Raw genomic sequence first — 17324 nt, forward strand, 5'->3', positions numbered from 1 at the left:
AGGCTTCATTATTTTGAAATCTATTTTACTTTTCAAATATAGAACAGGTGTGCATTTTAGAGATTCCCTAAAGCATATTTTTAATTAGTGGGGTTTTTTAGCCATTAGCTTTTGTGAAAGCATCATCAACTGACCCTCTGACCGAATATGTTAATTATTCCCAACTGAAAGACCATCCCTTCTGGTTCTCTCAAAAGAGTGCCACAGATAGCAGATACCTTGCTTTTGCTGCCCTTGACCTCTTTGATGTTTCCTAAGCACTTGGTTTGGTGAGTGGTATGTGAAGCATAAAAGCTTGTTAGCCTAGCTAGGACCTATGTGGTTTCTCATGTGCATCCAGCTTGTACTACAATTGGGCCTTTTGTCCATCTGTGAACTGCCCTTGCCATGCTGTCCTATTGCTTGTGTGCCATTGATATTTTGCTTATAGCAATAGGAATGCATAATTACTGTGATATTAAGAAATGGGTGGTTTTTAAAATTCTACTTCAGATGGCATCAACCTTAATGCAGCTGGTTTCACTTAATACGTTTTGTTTAAACAAACCCTGTTCCTGGAATTGGTTTCAGAATAGTCTGTTCCTTGTAGCTGTTCCTTTGCTCTTATTTTTAAAAATGCTTTCCCAGAGATATCCTAAGTACATGAGCATGACAGAGTCCAAAGTTCTGCTTGAAGTTATTGCACTTTGTAAATAGAGACGCGGCCAGATTATATGTATATATATAGTGATTATTGTATTCAGTGGCTTAGTTTACAGATTGCAGTTGGTACTTTTATTTTGCAAAACTGTCCAAATTCCTTTGTTATTTAGGTATAGCCCCCTTTAAGGGACTCTCAAGTCTATAAATCCCAACTCACAAAACAGATAAATTAGAGAATGAGTATTTTTCACTTTGTAAGCATGAAAAGTTCCTAACAATAAAAAAAGCCAGAACTGGGCTCATTAAGTAATTAGTATATTTTCAAGTGGGATATAAATTTCTATTTTAGGTATGAAACCAAAATTTCTAAATTTTTTTAGAAGACTGGATGGAAATACAAAATAAGATGTTAATATTTGCTACTCTAGCTTTTCTAAAATAAGGTTGTATTAGACTTAATAAAGAAAATCTTTATGAAAATAACCTCTTAAAATAGAAATTTATAAACATATGTAATTCATTAAGGACATTTTATATAAATTTGTATTTGTTATATTCTGTCAGGATTTATTCTTGTCCTGTGGAGACCTTACCTTGATTTATAATTATACATTAACTAATGAAATGTGATGTTTATAATTATACATTAACTAACCTAATGTGATGTTGGTTAACATCTCAGACTGTAAGCTCCCTTTGCCCAAGGGCCAGGCCCATCTTTTGCTTTGTCAGATCCCACATTACCTGGCACATAGTAGATGTTTGGTAGAAACTTATTTGGTGAAGGAATGGATGGATGAATTAAGCATTTTTCACCTAGAGCAGAGTATAATGATAATAGTAACAAATACTTTACATACTTTACTTAACTATGTCAGGCATTGTTCTAAGCACTTTATATATATTAACTCCACAGTTATTAAGTATAGGGTGGTGACTGAGTACAAAATATTGACATTTAAATCTTTGTTGCCAAGACCTTTATTGTCTGTATTTGACAGTTATTCCTGGCATTTTCCATATAGAAATAGTTTGCCAAGTAGAAGAACACTGGATATTCTTCAGCTCTCAGAGCTAGTAGGTTTGTGATTCCAGATGGAAATCTCTGTTGCCAGGAATATAGACCTGTTCTCAAGTATATTAGTATATAGTTGGAGCAAATGATTGGACTAGGTGCCTTTTCCTTTTTTCCTCTTCTCTTTCTCTACGTACTCTGTTCCCCTTCAGTTTTCATTCTTTAGCAGGTCAGAATTGACAAAGCTTCCAGAAGAGATGTAGTAGGTAAATAATTACCTTTTAATTCTTATTTTGACAACCTTGTGGTTGTAATTGTTTTTGTTACAAAGATGGTATTTGCTTATGAAAAAACAAATTAAAATAAGTAAAAGTCTTTTTCTCTTAATCACCCCTCCCTGACAAGTAGCCACTGTTAAGTTTATAGAATATTCTCTCTGATCTTTTTCTCTTGACTTTTTGAATGTTTAAGTTGGCATTTTGGAAACATTTTATCATATACCTGTATGTAAAAGTGGGTTTCTCTTTATACCTGTATACAAAAATCCTCTCCAGGATTACCCGTTAATTACATCTCCCTATCCTTTAGTTTTGACATCCCTTCTCAAAATGAAAAAGTCAGAACAAGCATTGCCTAGGGATCCCTATGAATTAGGAGAGGGATCAGGGGAGAAGGAGGAGGTATAACGGAGAGAAAAGAATATGGCAAACAAGTATGATTGCTGAATCATTGTATTAATATTCCATCTAGTCTCCAGTGTTAAGGAGCAGCTAGAAGGAAAAATCTGAGATGGTGGAATAGTAACCCATGTTAACTCTGGGATCTGTCCTGTAACTCCTTGTTGAAGTGTACTTTGAAAATTACTGCTTTTTTCTTTCTTTGCTTTGTATATATGTTATATTTTACAATAAAAAATGTTTAAACAGTGGGTGTTCTCAGAGTATATTAAGCAGTAATTAAAAAGTATCGGCAAAGTCCCTTAAGGGATGGGATTAAACTTTGCCACCAGGGAAACCCCTGATACCGTTTCAAACATTAGGGACACCCAAATCAGTAGGCCAAGCCCTTAATCTTGAGGCTTGCACTTGTGAAGCTTATGTATGTAGTGGAGAATCTTAGCCTACCTATAGATATGCCTAAGATTTACTTCTGGAGGACCTCTTTTGTTGCTCAGATATGGCCTCTCTTATCTCTAATCCAAACTCTGCAAGTGAAATCATTGCCCTCCCCCCTGCATGGGCATGACATCCAGGTGAAAGTCTCCCTGGTGGTATGGGATATGACTCCCAAGTACGAGCCTGTCCCTGGTACCTTGGGATCAACAATGCCATCCTGACCAAAAGGGGGAAAAGAAGTGGAACAAGGTATCAGTGGCTGAGAGAGTTCAAATAAAGTACAGAGGCTACTCTGTAGGTCACTCTTAATGCAAGCTTCGGTTAGACATTGCTACCTATTATAGCTTCGCAAACCCCAATGAAAACCATTCCTGCCAATCCTAAAGAACACTTAGGGTGTGTTACGTAAGATTCTACTAAAAGGTTCCATGTGCAAAGTAACTTCCCAGAAACCTACAATCTCCAGATGGGTCCCTAGACCAGATAAATCCTGAAATGCAGAGAGGCCAGCATCTTCAGAACATCAACTACTTCCATCCCCTTATCCCATATTATTGACAGCCCTTTCCAACATGAAAAAGTTAGAATGGGCATAATCCATATATCCCTAAGAGTGGGAGAAAGATCAAAGGTGATGGTGGAGTTATACAGAAAATGTAAGGTTTAACAAATGAGTATGATTGTTGAATCATTATATTGATATTTATTTTAATCTCCACTGTTTTAGAGCAGCTAGTAGTAAAAACCTGAAAATGTAGAATTGTAACACATACCAAACTCTGAAATCTGTTCTACAACTAATTATTGCACTGTGCTTTGAAATTTATTGCTTTTTTGTATATATGTTATTTTTCACAAAAAAAGTCAATTGTGATGGTAAGTGCACAGCTAAATGATATTATGAACCATTGATTGTACATTTGGGATGATTACATGTTATATGAGTATATAATATATATCAATTGAAAAAAGTGGGTGTTCTGCTTCTCAGGAGTACAATTCAGTTTACTTTGTGGACATTATTCATAAAAAGCAGAGAAGACATTGGGACATAGTTAAATGTGAGTCTTACAAAGGTATGTTAACGACTGTTACTAAGTTATTTCTTGCAATGGAATCCATAATCTATTCCTATTTAGTTAATCTTAAATTACTAAGTATGTAATTGGAATAAATAAACAACAAAAAAAGAGAGATTAGTGATAGGGGGAAGATTTGTGCCTAAATTTAAAAAAATAAAAATTTTCAATGTTCAGTAATCTTTTGCAAAATGAGAATGATCATTGTGCTGGTTTGAAAGGATGTATGTCCCCTAGAAAAGCCATGTTTTAATCTAAATCCCATTTCATAAAGGCAGAATAATCCCTATTCAATACTGTATGTTTGAAACTGTAATCAGATCATCTCCCTGGAGATGTGATTTAATCAAGAGTGATTGTTAAGATGGATTAGGTGATGACATGTCTCCACCCATTTGGGTGGGTTTTGATAAGTTTCTGGAGTCTATCAAAGAGGAAACATTTTGAAGAATAAAAATGATTCAGAGATTTGGAGAAAGCAGAATGACATAGCCACGAGAAGCAGAGCCCACCAGCCAGCAGCCTTTGGAGATGAAGAAGGAAAATGTCTCCTGGGGAGCTTCATGAAACAGGGAGCCAGGAGAAGAAGCTTGCAGATGATGCCGTGTTTGCCATGAACCCTTCCAGTTGAGAGAGGAACCCTGAACTTCATCGGCCTTCTTGAACCAAGGTATCTTTCCCTGGATGCCTTAGATTGAACATTTCTATAGACTTGTAATTGGGACATTTTCCCTGCCTTAGAACTGTAAACTAGCAACTTATTAAACTTCCCTTTTTAAAAGCCATTCCCTTTCTTGAATATTGCATTCCAGCAGCTAGCAAACTAGAACAATCATTAAGCTCTTTCTCACTACTAAGTATAGAGAAAATACAGAGGAGGTGTGGTGTGGGATTGATTGCTGTTTCCCTGTGTGGTTTTTCTAATTACTGAAAGTTCTACAGCACTTTGCCACAGGTTTTTTATCTGAATGAAATAGGAACCTATGCTTTCAGTATAAAGCTGTGTTTAAAGTGTCATGATAAAAGGAGGCTTCTCTGATACCAGAATTTGGAGTTTGGCCTCCCAGAGGTATTGGCCTCCATAATGAGCTTAGTGAGAGGTAAGTTTTTCTTTTGTGAGGTGTGTGAAAGATGACAGTGAATAAGTGACAGGAAAAAATTACTGGAAGGGCTCATGGACAATCATCTGAGGTAGATTGGTTGAAGAAAAGAGGACACAGGGAAGTTGAGTCTTGAGAATCTATTCCCTTAAGGTGATCCATGTCCAATACCCAGTGGAAAGTCTTCATATACTTCAAGAGTACACATATGCCAATATGGATTCTAATCTAGATTCTATCATGTAATGGTTGTGACTCTGGATAAGTAACTTTATTCTTATGGCTTCAGTTTCTTCTTCTGAAAAATGTGACTGATAATGGCACTTTCTTAACAGGTTTGATGTCAGGTTTCATTGGAATATTGCTTATAAAGTGCTTGATACATAGTAAGTACTTAATAAATGTTGGTAATTTTGGTATCATGATCATAAAGTATGTAACTTGATAGTTTTTAGAAGTGAAATGGTTAAAATTTGATCAAGGAAATCTTATAATGGAGAATACTGAACACTACCTTAACAGAGTCTCAGGGAAGGATACTTAATAGGATTTTAGGCATGAGCTGGGTGATTTTTTAAAAGTACTTTTAAAAATATGTATTATTTATATGATAAAATTCATCCATTTTAAGTGTACATTTTGATGAATTTTGGTAATTATGTACAATCATATAACCTCTATCATAATCAAGACTATAAGACAGTTCCCTCACCTTTATTTGTTTTCTTGCACCCCTTTCCAGTTGATTCTTTCTCCCAACCTCTGGTGCCTGGCAACTACTTATCTGCTTTCTATCTTTGTAGTTTTGCCTGTTCAAGAAATTAATATAAATGAAATCATATAGTACATGCACTTTTATATTTGACTACTTCTACTTAGCATAAGGTTTTTGAGAGTCATTCATGTTATTGTGTATAACAACATTTTCTTTCTTGTTATTACTGAGTAGAGTTTTCTTATATGGATATATCACAATTGATTTATCCATATACCAGTGTATGGACATTTGGGTTGCTTCCATATTGGGGCATTATGAATAATGCTGCTATGAACATTCATGCATTTGTTATTGTATGGATATATGCTTTCATTTCTCTTGGATAAATACCTATGAGTGGCATTTCTAGGTCATAGTATAATTGTATATAAGATAAATGCTATATTGTTTTCTAAAGTAGATGACTTTTGATACATTGTCTTCATTTTCATTCAGTTTAATGTATTTTTTATGATTTCCCTTGAGACTTTCTCTTTGACCAATGGAATATTTAGACATTTATTGTTATTGATTTCTAGTTTGAGTGCATTGTGGTCAGAGAACACACTGTGTGATTTTTCAAATTCTCAAGGTTTGTTTTATGTGGCTCAGCATATGGTCTATCTTTGTGTTTGTTCCAAGGGCATGTGAAAAAAAATCTATATTCTACTGTTGTTAGGTGAACTGCTCAATAAATGTTAATTAAATAATGTTGGTTGATGGGGTTGTTACTTTCTTAGTTCTTTTTCCTTGTTGATTTTCTGCCTAGTTGCATCAAATATTGAGAAAGGAGTGTTGAAATCTCCAGCTGTGCTGGTTTGGAAGGATGTATGCCCCCTAGAAAAGCTATGTTTTAATAAAAATCCCATTTCATAAATGTAGAATAATCTCTATTCAATATTGTATGTATGAAACTGTAATCAGATCATCTCCCTGGATGATGTGATTTAGTCAAGAGTGGTTGTTAGACTGGATTAGGGGACATGTCTCTACCCATTTGGGTGAGTCTTGATTGGTTTATTGGAGTCCTATAAAAGAGGAAACGTTTTGAAGAATAAGAGATTCAGAGAGAGCAGAGAATGCTGCAGCACCATGAAGCAGAGTCCACCAGCCAGCAACGTTTGGAGATGAAGAAGGAAAACGCCTCCTGGGGAGCTTCATGAAACTGGAAGCCAGGAGAGAAAGCTAGCAGATGACGCCGTATTCACCATGTACCCTTCCAGCCGAGAGAGAAGCCCTGACTGTGTTCACCATGTGCCTTCTCACTTAGAGAGAAACCCTGAACTTCATTGACCTTCTTGAACCAAGGTATCTTTCCCTGGATGGATGCCTTAGATTGGAGATTTCTATAGACTTGTTTTAATTGGGACATTTTCTCAGCATTAGAACTGTAAACGAGCAACTCATTAAATTCCCCCCTTTTAAAAGCCTTTTCATTTCTGGTATATTGCATTCCAGCAGCTAGCAAACTAGAACACCAGCTATATTTGTGGATTTGTCTGTTTCTTCTTTCAGTTCTAGCAGTTTTTTTCTTCACGCATTTTGTTGCTCTGTAGTTTGGTGCATAACTGTTTTAGTTTGTTAATGCTGCCAGGAATGCAATATACCAGAAATGGGTTGGCTTTTATAAAGGGAATTTATTAAGTTACAAGTTTACAGTTCTAAGTCCATAAAAATGTTCAAATTAAGGCATCCAGCAAATGATATGTTGACTCAAGAAAAGCCAATGGCATCAGGAACAGCTCTGTCAGCTGGGAAGGCATGTGACTGGTATCTGCTGGTCCTTTGGCTTCTGGTTCCAAACAGCTTCCCCAGGGGCATTTTCTTTTTGCATCTTCAAACCTTTTTGTCTGTGTCAGCTCTGAAGCTTTTCCCAAAATGGTTCTCTCTTAAAGGACTCCAGTAAGGAGATAAAGGCCCACCTTGAATGGGCAGAGATACATTCCCAAGGGAACTCCTAATCAAAAGGCCCTACCCGCAATTTTTAGGATTCCCCTTTTATCACATATCCATGGAAACAATCCAATCAAACTTTCCACCCCACAATATTGAATCAGGATTAAAAGAAATATGGCTTTCCCTACAAGATTGGATCAGGAAAAAGGGCACGGCCTTTCTGGGGTACATAACAGTTTCCAACTGACACAATACACATTTAGAATTGATATTTCTTCTTGGTAGATTCACTCTTTTATCATTATGTAATGTCCATCCCTCTCTGTTTCTTGTAATTTTCTTTGCTCTGAAGTCTGTTTTTTCTGATAGTAATATATTCATTACTGCTTTTTTGGTTAAATTTTGCATTATTTATCTTTTTCCAGCGTTTTACTTTCAGACTACCTGTATTGTTGTATTCAAAGTGATTTACAGGCAACACATAGTTGGACTTTCTCTTTTAATTCACTCTGCCAATCTGTTCTATAATTAGTATATTTAGATCATTTATATCTAATACAATTATTCATATGTTAGGGTTCAAGTCTTACCAATTTCATATTTTGTTCTGTTTGTTCTTTCTGTTTTTTATTTCTCTCTCTTCTTTTTCCTGCCTTGCTATGGGTTATTTGAATATTACTTAGAATTCCATTTTGATATATCTAGTCTGTTTTTTTTTTGACATGGACAGGCACCAGGGCCCAAACCTAGATTTCTAGCATGGCAGGCAAGAACTCTGCCACTGAGCCACTGTTGCCTGCCCTATTCTTTTTTTTTTTTTTACTAAACCTTATTATATAGTTTTTTTTAGTAGTTGCTTTAGGTATTACATTATATATCCATAATTTATCTCAGTCTACTGATGTCATCATTTTACTAGTCTGAATGAAATTTTGAAACCTTATCTCCCTTTATGCTCCTTTACCCTCTCTTTTGATAATATGATTATCTTAAATATTTCCTCTACATAAATTTAAAATCACATCAGTATTATAATTTTTGCTTCATCTGTCACACATAGTTTTTAAAAAGTCAGTAGAAGAAAAGCCTATTGTATTTACCCATATTTTTACTTACCATATTGTTTCTTTCTGATGTTCCAAGATCCTTTCTTTTGCTATTTCTGGTATGTTTGGGAAACTTCTTTTAGTCATCCTTTTAGCATAGCTCTTGTTAGTGACAGGTTCTCTTAGTTTCCTTTATCTGAGGATGTCTTGATTTCTCCTTTATTCCTGAAGGATATTGTTCCAGTTTGCTAGCTGCCAGAATGCAATATACTGGAAATGGAATGGTTTCTAAAAAGAGGAATTTAATAAGTTGCTAGTTTACAGTTCTAAGACCGAGAAAAAGTCCCAATTAAAACAAGTCTATAGAAATGTCCACTCAAAGGCATCCAGGGAAAGATACGTTGGTTCAAGAAGGCTGATGAAGTTCAGGGTTTCTCTCTCAAGTGAGAAGGCACATGGCAAACACAGTCACAGTTACTCTCTTGACTGGAAGGGCACATGGCAAGCAAGGCATCATCTGCTAGCTTTCTCTCCTGGCTCCGGTTTCATGAAGCTCCCCAGGAGGCGTTTTCCTTCCTCATCTCCAAAGGTCACTGGCTAGTGGGCTCTCTGTTTCTCGTGACTATGTCATTCTTCTCTGACTGTCTCTGAATCTCTTTCACTCTCCAAAATGTTTCCTCTTTTATAGGACTCCAGAAACTTATCAAGACCCACCCAAATGGGTGGAGGCATGTTGTCACCTAATCCAACTTAACAACCACTCCAGGGAGATGATCTAATTACAGATTCAAACATACAGTATTGAATAGGGATTATTCTGCCTTTTAAAAATGGGATTTAGATAAAAATATGGCTTTTCTAGGAGACATACATCCTTTCAAACCAGCACAGATATTTTTACTGGTTGTAGGATTCTGGGTCAATAGTTCTTTTCTTTTAGCTCTTGAAAAATGTTTGCACTTCTTTCTTGCCTCCATGGTTTCTAATAAGAAATCTGCTGTCATTTGAATTGGTTTCTCCCTAAATATGAAATGTGTTATACTTTTCTGGCTTTCAAGATTTTTCCTTTGACTTTACTTTTTAGAAGTTTGACCAACCTATGTGTCCCACTTTGAAACTGTCATGTATCCAAGAAAAGCCAGGCTCTTTAATTCTCAATCAGTATTGCTGGGTGGGATCTTTTTTATTGTTTCCATGGAGATGTGTCTCCACCCATTCAAAGGTAGGGTTCCTTACAGGAGCTCTTTAAAAGGGAACCATTTTGGAAAAAGCTCAGTGCCAACAGAGTCCACACAGCCAGAGACCTTGGAGATGTAGAAGGAAAATGCCCCTGGGGGAAGCCTTATGGAATCAGAACAGAAAGCCAGCAGATGTTGCTGTGTTTTTCCAGCTGACAGAGGTGTTCTGGACCCATCGGCCTTTCTTGAATCAAGATATCTTTCCCTGGATGTCTTATTTTGGACATTTTCAAGGCCTTAGAACTGTAAACTTACAACTTTATGAATTCTCCTTTTAAAAGCCATTCTGTTTCTGGTTATATTGCATTCTGGCAGCTTACAAACTAAAAAAATATGGCTTGGTATGATTTATTTGCATTTATCCTATTTGGGATTCACTCATAATAATATGGTCCTATTTATGGTCTCTATTTTGTTCCATTGATATCTATCTATTCCTCTGTCACTACCATACTGTCTTGATTAATATAGCTTTATAATGTCCCCTGAATTAGATAGTCTAAGTTTTACAGTTTTGATGTTTTTTTTCAAAATTGATTAGCTATTCTAGGTCCTTTGCCTTTTCATGTAAATTTTAAAATCAGCTTTTCAGTTTATTTGTGAAAAGCCTTTAAGGATTTTGATTGGAATTACATTAATCTATAATCATTTTGGTTTTTGCCATCTTAATGGTATTGACTTCATGAGGACTCAATATTTTACATCCAGTAAAAGTGTATTTTATATCTATTATGGTTCCGTGTGTTTAGGTCTCTTATAATTTCCCTTTACAATGTTTTGTAATTTTCAATGTACAGGTGCACACCTTTCTTTAAATTTATTACTAAGTATTTTAGTTTTTTTATGATATGGTAAATGGAATTGCATTTTTTAATTTAATTTTCTAACTGTTTATTGTGAGTTTGTGGAAATACAAGTGATCTTTGTGTATTAACCTTGCGTTCTTAACTTTTAAATTTTTTTTTAGAGACTCCTTAGAGTTTTCTACATGAAAGATCATGTCTTGATGTACTGAGAACATTCAAAGTTTTGACAGCTGATCAAATGTTATCTAAGTTAGTGTTTAATACTTAGAATTTAAGAAGTTTGCTATCTGAATAGCAAAGTGGATTTTTTTCCTTGTTGCCTTAATTTTAAATCGGTTTATGAAATTTACTGTGCAAACACAGGCTTTCCAATGATTATATGGATACTTTATTCAAATATGCCTATGGTTAAGCTAACTAAGATATCCATTGTTGGTGGTTCTAAGTGAATTGTTTGTTTTCTTAAATAAAAAAAAAATTAACAACCACTGTGCTGGTTTGAAAGGATGTATGTACCCTAGAAAAGCCATATTTTAATCCTAATCCCATTTTATAAAGACAGCCGTTTCTTCTAATCCCTATTCAGTACTGTATATTTGAAATTGTAATTAGATCATCTCCCTGGAGATGTGACTCAATCAAGAGTGTTTGTTAAACTGGATTAGGTGGAGATGTGTCTCCACCCATTCGGGTGGGTCTTGATTAGTTTAGTGGAATCCTATAATCGAAAATAACAAGAGAGAAAGCCAGGAGATTCAGAGAGAGCGGAGAATGCTGCAGCACCACGAAGCAGAGAGTCCACCAGCCAGCACTTTGGAGATGAAGAAGGAAAACGCCTCCCAGGGAGCTTCATGAAACAGGAAGCCAGGAGAGAAAGCTAGCAGATGATGCTGTGCTCACCATGTGCCCTTCCAACCTAGGGAGAAACCATAACAGTGTTTGCCATCTGCCTTCTCATTTGAGAGGGAAACCCTGAACTTCATCGGCCTTCTTGAACCAAGGTATCTTTCCCTGGATGCCTCTGATTGGACATTTCTAAAGACTTGTTTTAATTGGGACTTTTTCTCAGCCTTAGAACTGTAAACTAGCAACTTATTAAATTCCTCTTTTTGAAAGCTATTCTGTTTCTGGTATATTGCATTCCAGCAGCTAGCAAACTAGAACAGTCATAAAAAAGATCATGTCATCTGCAAATAAGGGCAATTATGCCTTTATTTCTTTCTCTTAACCTTGTTGCACTAGCTAGGCCTTCCAATACAATATTAATTAGAAGTCATGAATGTGAATATTCTTGCCTTAGTCCTGATTTTGGCTAGGAATCGTGAGCCTTTCACTGTTGAGTATGTTAGCTATGGGTTTTTCATATTTGCCCTTAGTGAGGATGAAAAGTCCCATGTCTTCCTAGCTTACTAAGACTATTTTTTTTCTTTAATGTGAAAGTGGTGTCAGATTTAGTCAAATGCTTTTTCTATATCTATTTTAGTGATCATTTGGTTTTTCTCCCTTATTCTATTAATATGATGAATACATTGATTGATTTATATAATTTGAATCCATCTTGCATTCTCAGGATAAACTCACCTAGTCCTGGTATATTTTATTCTAACATATTGTTAGGTTTGATTTCTGCTACTATTTTTTAAAGAATTTTTGTAGATATGTTCAGGAGAGATATTGATATGTAGTTCTTTCTTGTAGTATCTTTGTCTGGTTTTGGGGTCACTTTTAGTATTGGTTTCATAGACTCAGTTTGTAAGTATTTTCTCTATATTCCTGAAAGAGTTTGTTAGATTGATATTATTTCTTCCTTAAATGTTTGGTAGAATTCTGAAGTAAAGCTATCCAGCCTTTGGTTTTCTTTGTGGGAAAGTTTTTAATTATGAATTCAATTTCTCTGATACATATAGAGCTATTCAAGTTTTCTTTTTCTCTTGAGGGTTTTGGTAATTTGCATGTTTTAAGAGATTTGTCCATTTCACGTAGATTGTCAAATTTGTACAGGTTTTTAAAGCTATAAAATTCCCCCTAGACATTACTTTTTCTGAATCTCAGAATTTTGATAGGTTGTATTCATTGTTATTGTTCAAAATATTTTCTAATTTCTCTTGTGAATTCTTTGAACCAGTGATCATTTTGAAGCATTTTTTAAAATTCCCAAATAATAGACATTCTTTGGTTATCTTACTGTTTTTGACTTCTAATTTGATTTCATTGAAATAATAAAGAGCATGTTCTTTGACTACAGTCTTTTTAAATTTAGTTATCTTGTTTTACTGCCCAGATATGGTCTCTCTTGGGAAGTATACATGTGCCTTTTAAGTGAATGTACAGTCTTCTGTTCTTGGGTATATAGTTTTGTAAATATTAATTAAGGCAAGGTAGTTGATAGTATTGTGCATATCTTCTATGCATTTGCTGATTTTTTTTTTGTCTAGATATTTCATTAGTTGATGAGAGCTTGGTATTAAAATCTCCAGATATAATTGTGAAATTGTCTGTTTCTCCCTTTAATTTTGTCAAGTTTCCTTAACCTATTTTAAATCTGTTTTTAAGTGAATATATATTTATAATTGTTTACTGTCTATTTTCTTTCAATTTATTTGTGCCTTTACATTTAAAGTTCATTTCTTGAAAACAGCATAATTGTGGGTCTCATTTTTTTATCCATTCTGACCTTCTTTGCTTTTTAATTAGAGTGTTTAACGGAGCCTGTTAATGTTTAATGTAATTATTGATATAGTTGCATTTGGATCTATCATTTTAGTTTGTTGTTACTTTTTTCCCCTGTTTTTTGTTTCCCTTTACTTTCTTTTCTATCCTTATTAAGCATATTTGGATATTTTTGAATTTCCCTTTTAAGTTTCTTATTTTTTCCCCCAGTTTTCCTTCTTTGCATTATTAAGAGGAACAAAGTAAAAAAGAAAAACAGTGATCTCTTGCATTTACTTAGATAGTTACTATTTTCAAACTTCATTATTCTTTTCTTTGCCTGAATTTCCCTCTGGTATAATTTGCCTTCGGTTTAAAGAACTTCCTTTTATATGTCCTGTAGTGCAAGTTTGCTGGTGATGAATTTTCTTTTATCTGAAAATGTCTCTCCTTTGCCTTCATCCTTGGAGGATTTTTTATCTGGTTCTAGAATTCTGAGTTACAATTTTATAGTTTTCCCTTTAGCCCCTTAAAGATATTGTTCCATTCTCTTTTTTTTTAATAATTTTTAAATTTTTAAAAAAATATGACAAGAAAGAAACACATTCTTAACATATGATCTTTCCATTCTACATATATAATCAGTAATTCAAAGTATGATCACATAGTTGCGTATTCATCATCATGATCATTTCTTAGAACATTTGCATCAATTTGCAAAAAGAGATAGAAAGACAACAGAAAAAAAATTCATACATACCATACCCCTTACACCTCCCTTTCATTGATCACTAGCATTTCAATCTAAGTTTATTTTAACATTTGTTACCTATTATTTATTTTTTTTTTATTCCATATGTTTTACTTGTCTGTTGATAAGGTAGATAAAAGGAGCATTAGACACAAGGTTTTCACGATCACACAGTCACATTGTGAAAGCTATATCATTATACAATCATCTTCAAGAAACATGGCTACTGGAACACAGCTCTAAATTTTCAGGCAGTTCCCTCCAGCCTCTCCGTTACATCTTGACTAACAAGATGATATCTATTTAATGCGCAAGAATAACCTCCAGGACAACTCTCGACTCTGTTTGGAATCTCTCAGCTGTTGACACTTTATTTTGTCTCATTTTGCTCTCCCCCACTTTGTTCCATTCTCTTTTGGTCTTCATATTTTCTGATAAGAAGTCAGTCATTAATTGTATTCTTGTTCCCCTGTATTTAATGTCATTTCTCTCTTGCTTTTTCAAGATTGGCTCTTTATCTTTGGCTTTTAAATATTTGACCATGATGTGTGGGCTACTTTGTTTCTTCTTGGTGTTCATTTAGCATCTTGTATCTTCGGAATTTTTCATTTCATTAAGTTTGGGTAATTTTTGGCCATTATTTCTTCAAATTCATTTTCTACCCCATTCTCTCTTTCCTTTATTTTTGGCATTCCACTTACCCATGTTGGACCATTTGATATCATCTCACAAGATTCTGAGTCTCTGTCACTTTTTGTTTTCAAAAATTTTTTCTCTTTGTTTTTCACCTTGGATAATTTCTATTCATTTTTCTTAAAGTTCATGTGTTCTTTGTTATTCCTTCTCTATTCAGCTGTTAAGTTCATCTACTGAATTTTTATTTCAAAAATTATGTTTTTCAGGTCTAGAATTTCAATTTGATTTTTTTATTTTTTAAATTCAAAAAAAATTTTTTAAACATAACAATATACAAACATGAACATTCTTACTATGTGATCATTCCATTCTTGGTATATAATCAATAAGTATCGTCACATAGTTGTATATTCAGCACCATGATCACTTCTTAGAACATTTGTATCAATCCAGAAAAAGAAATAAAAAGAAAAAAGAAAAAACTTCGTATATACCATACCCCCAACCCCTCCCCCTCACCGATCACAAGCATTTCAATCTACAAAATTTATTTTAACATTTCTTCCCCCATTATTTATTTATTTATTTATTCTGATTTTTCATCACATAGTTGTGTATTCATCATCCTGATCATTTCTTAGAACATTTGCATCAACTCAGAAAAAGAAATAAAAAGAAAACAAAAAAAATCATACATACCATACCCCTTACCACTTCCTTTCATTGATCACTAGCATTTCAATCTACTAAATTTATTTTAACATTTGTTCCTCCTGTTATTTATTTATTTTTAATCCATATGCTTTACTCATCTGTCCATAAGGTAGAAAAGGAAACATCAGACACAAGGTTTTCAAAACCACCCAGTCACATTGCAAAAGCTGTATCATTATACAGTCATCTTCAAGGAACATGGCTACTGGAACACAGCTCTACATTTTCAGGCAATTCCCTCCAGCCTGTCTGTTACAACTTAACTAAAAAGCTGATATCTATTTAATGCATAAGAATAACCTCCAGGATAACCGTTTCAACTCTGTTTGGAATCTCTCAGTCACTGACACTTTATTTTGTCTCATTTCTCTCTTCCCCCTTTTGGTCAAGAAGGTTTTCTCAATCCCTTGGTGCTGAATCCCAGCTCGTTCTAGGATTTCTGTCTCACATTGCCAGGAAGGTCCACACCCCTGGGAGTTGTGTCCTACATAGAGATGGGGAGGGCAGTGAGTTTTCTTGTTGTGTTGGCTGAGAGAGAGAGGCCATATCTGAGCACAAAAAAGGTTCTCTTGGGGGTAACTGTTAGGCCTAATTTTAAGTAGGCTTAGCCTGTCCTTTGCAGGGTTAACTTTCATATGAACAACTCCCAAGATTGAGGGCTCAGCCTACTGCTTTGGTTGGCCCCACTACTTGTGAGAATATCAGGAACTCTCCACATGGAGAAGTTGAATTTTCCCCCTTTCTTGCCACTCCCCCAAGGGGACTTGCAAATACTGTTTTATTCACTGTTCAAATCACTCTGGGATTTATCAGGGCATCACTCTGGACAAACCCACAAAATCTCATGCCCTACTCAAGGTTCCGTGTACTTACAGTGTTCAACTAAGCTGTCTACATAAGTTATATTAGGAAATGCACTAGTCAAAATATAAATTTTGTACCAAATAAACATTTTTTGCTTTAGTCTCACGCATAAGTTAAAATTTTAAAATATGATTGACCATCTATTTTCAACACCCTACAGAATTGACATTCTTTTGTTCTTCCTCATACAAAAACATTTAAAAAATTGTACATTTAGTCAGTCCTTATACATATACTCTAGGCATTCCTAGATTATACCACCTCAGTCTTTATTGGCTATCTTTCCTTCAGATTTCATTTGTGCCCCCAGGCCTCCTCCCTCTATTATTCTCACATTCAACTGCCTTCAGTGTACTAACATTATTGTATTACAGTTAGGTAGTATTGTACTATCCATTTCTAAATTTTTACAATCAGTCCTGTTGTACGATCTATATCCCTTCAGCTCCAATTACCCAATATCTACCCTATTTCTATCTCCTGATGGTCTCTGTTCTTAACTGAAATTCTCCAAGTTCATTCACTAATGTTGGTTCATATCAGTGAGACCATACAATATTTGTCCTTTTGTTTTTGGCTAATCTCACTCAACATAATATCTTTAAGGTCCATCCATGTTGTTACATACTTCATAACTTTATTGTCTTACAGCTGTGTAATATTCCATCGTATGTGTATACCACAGCTTGTTTAGCCACTCATCTGTTGATGGACATTTGGGCTGTTTCCATCTCTTGGCAATTGTAGATAATGCTTCTATAAACATTGGTGTGCAAATATTCGTTTGTGTCCTTGCCCTCGTGTTCTCTGAGTAGAAATCTAGCAATGGTATTGCCGGATCATGTGGCAGTTCTATACTTAGCTTCCTGAGGAACTGCCAAACTGCCTTCCACAGCGATTGTACCATTTGACATTCCCACCAACAGTGGATAAGTGTGTCTCTTTTTCCACATCCTCTCCAGCACTTGTCGTTTTCTGTTTTATTGATAATGGCCATTCTGGTGGGTGTGAGATGA

At 34.9% G+C, this 17324-nt stretch overlaps 1 protein-coding gene and 1 long non-coding RNA gene across 2 annotated transcripts in view; one reads left to right on the top strand and one right to left on the bottom strand.

Annotated features, from left to right (window-relative positions):
- The window catches only part of ABL1 (ABL proto-oncogene 1, non-receptor tyrosine kinase), a 233068-nt gene that overhangs the window by 97539 nt on the left and 118205 nt on the right, over positions 1-17324 (top strand). The window lies entirely within an intron of this gene.
- Positions 1-17324, bottom strand: part of LOC143672558 (uncharacterized) — a 77038-nt gene that overhangs the window by 26166 nt on the left and 33548 nt on the right. Inside the window, exon 2 of the long non-coding RNA XR_013169894.1 lies at positions 5664-5760. This is a non-coding gene — a long non-coding RNA (uncharacterized LOC143672558). The remainder of the gene's footprint in view (positions 1-5663; positions 5761-17324) is intronic.

The sequence above is a fragment of the Tamandua tetradactyla genome, chromosome 2 (genome assembly GCF_023851605.1).
Source record: "Tamandua tetradactyla isolate mTamTet1 chromosome 2, mTamTet1.pri, whole genome shotgun sequence".
Classification (NCBI taxonomy): Eukaryota; Metazoa; Chordata; class Mammalia; order Pilosa; family Myrmecophagidae; genus Tamandua; species Tamandua tetradactyla.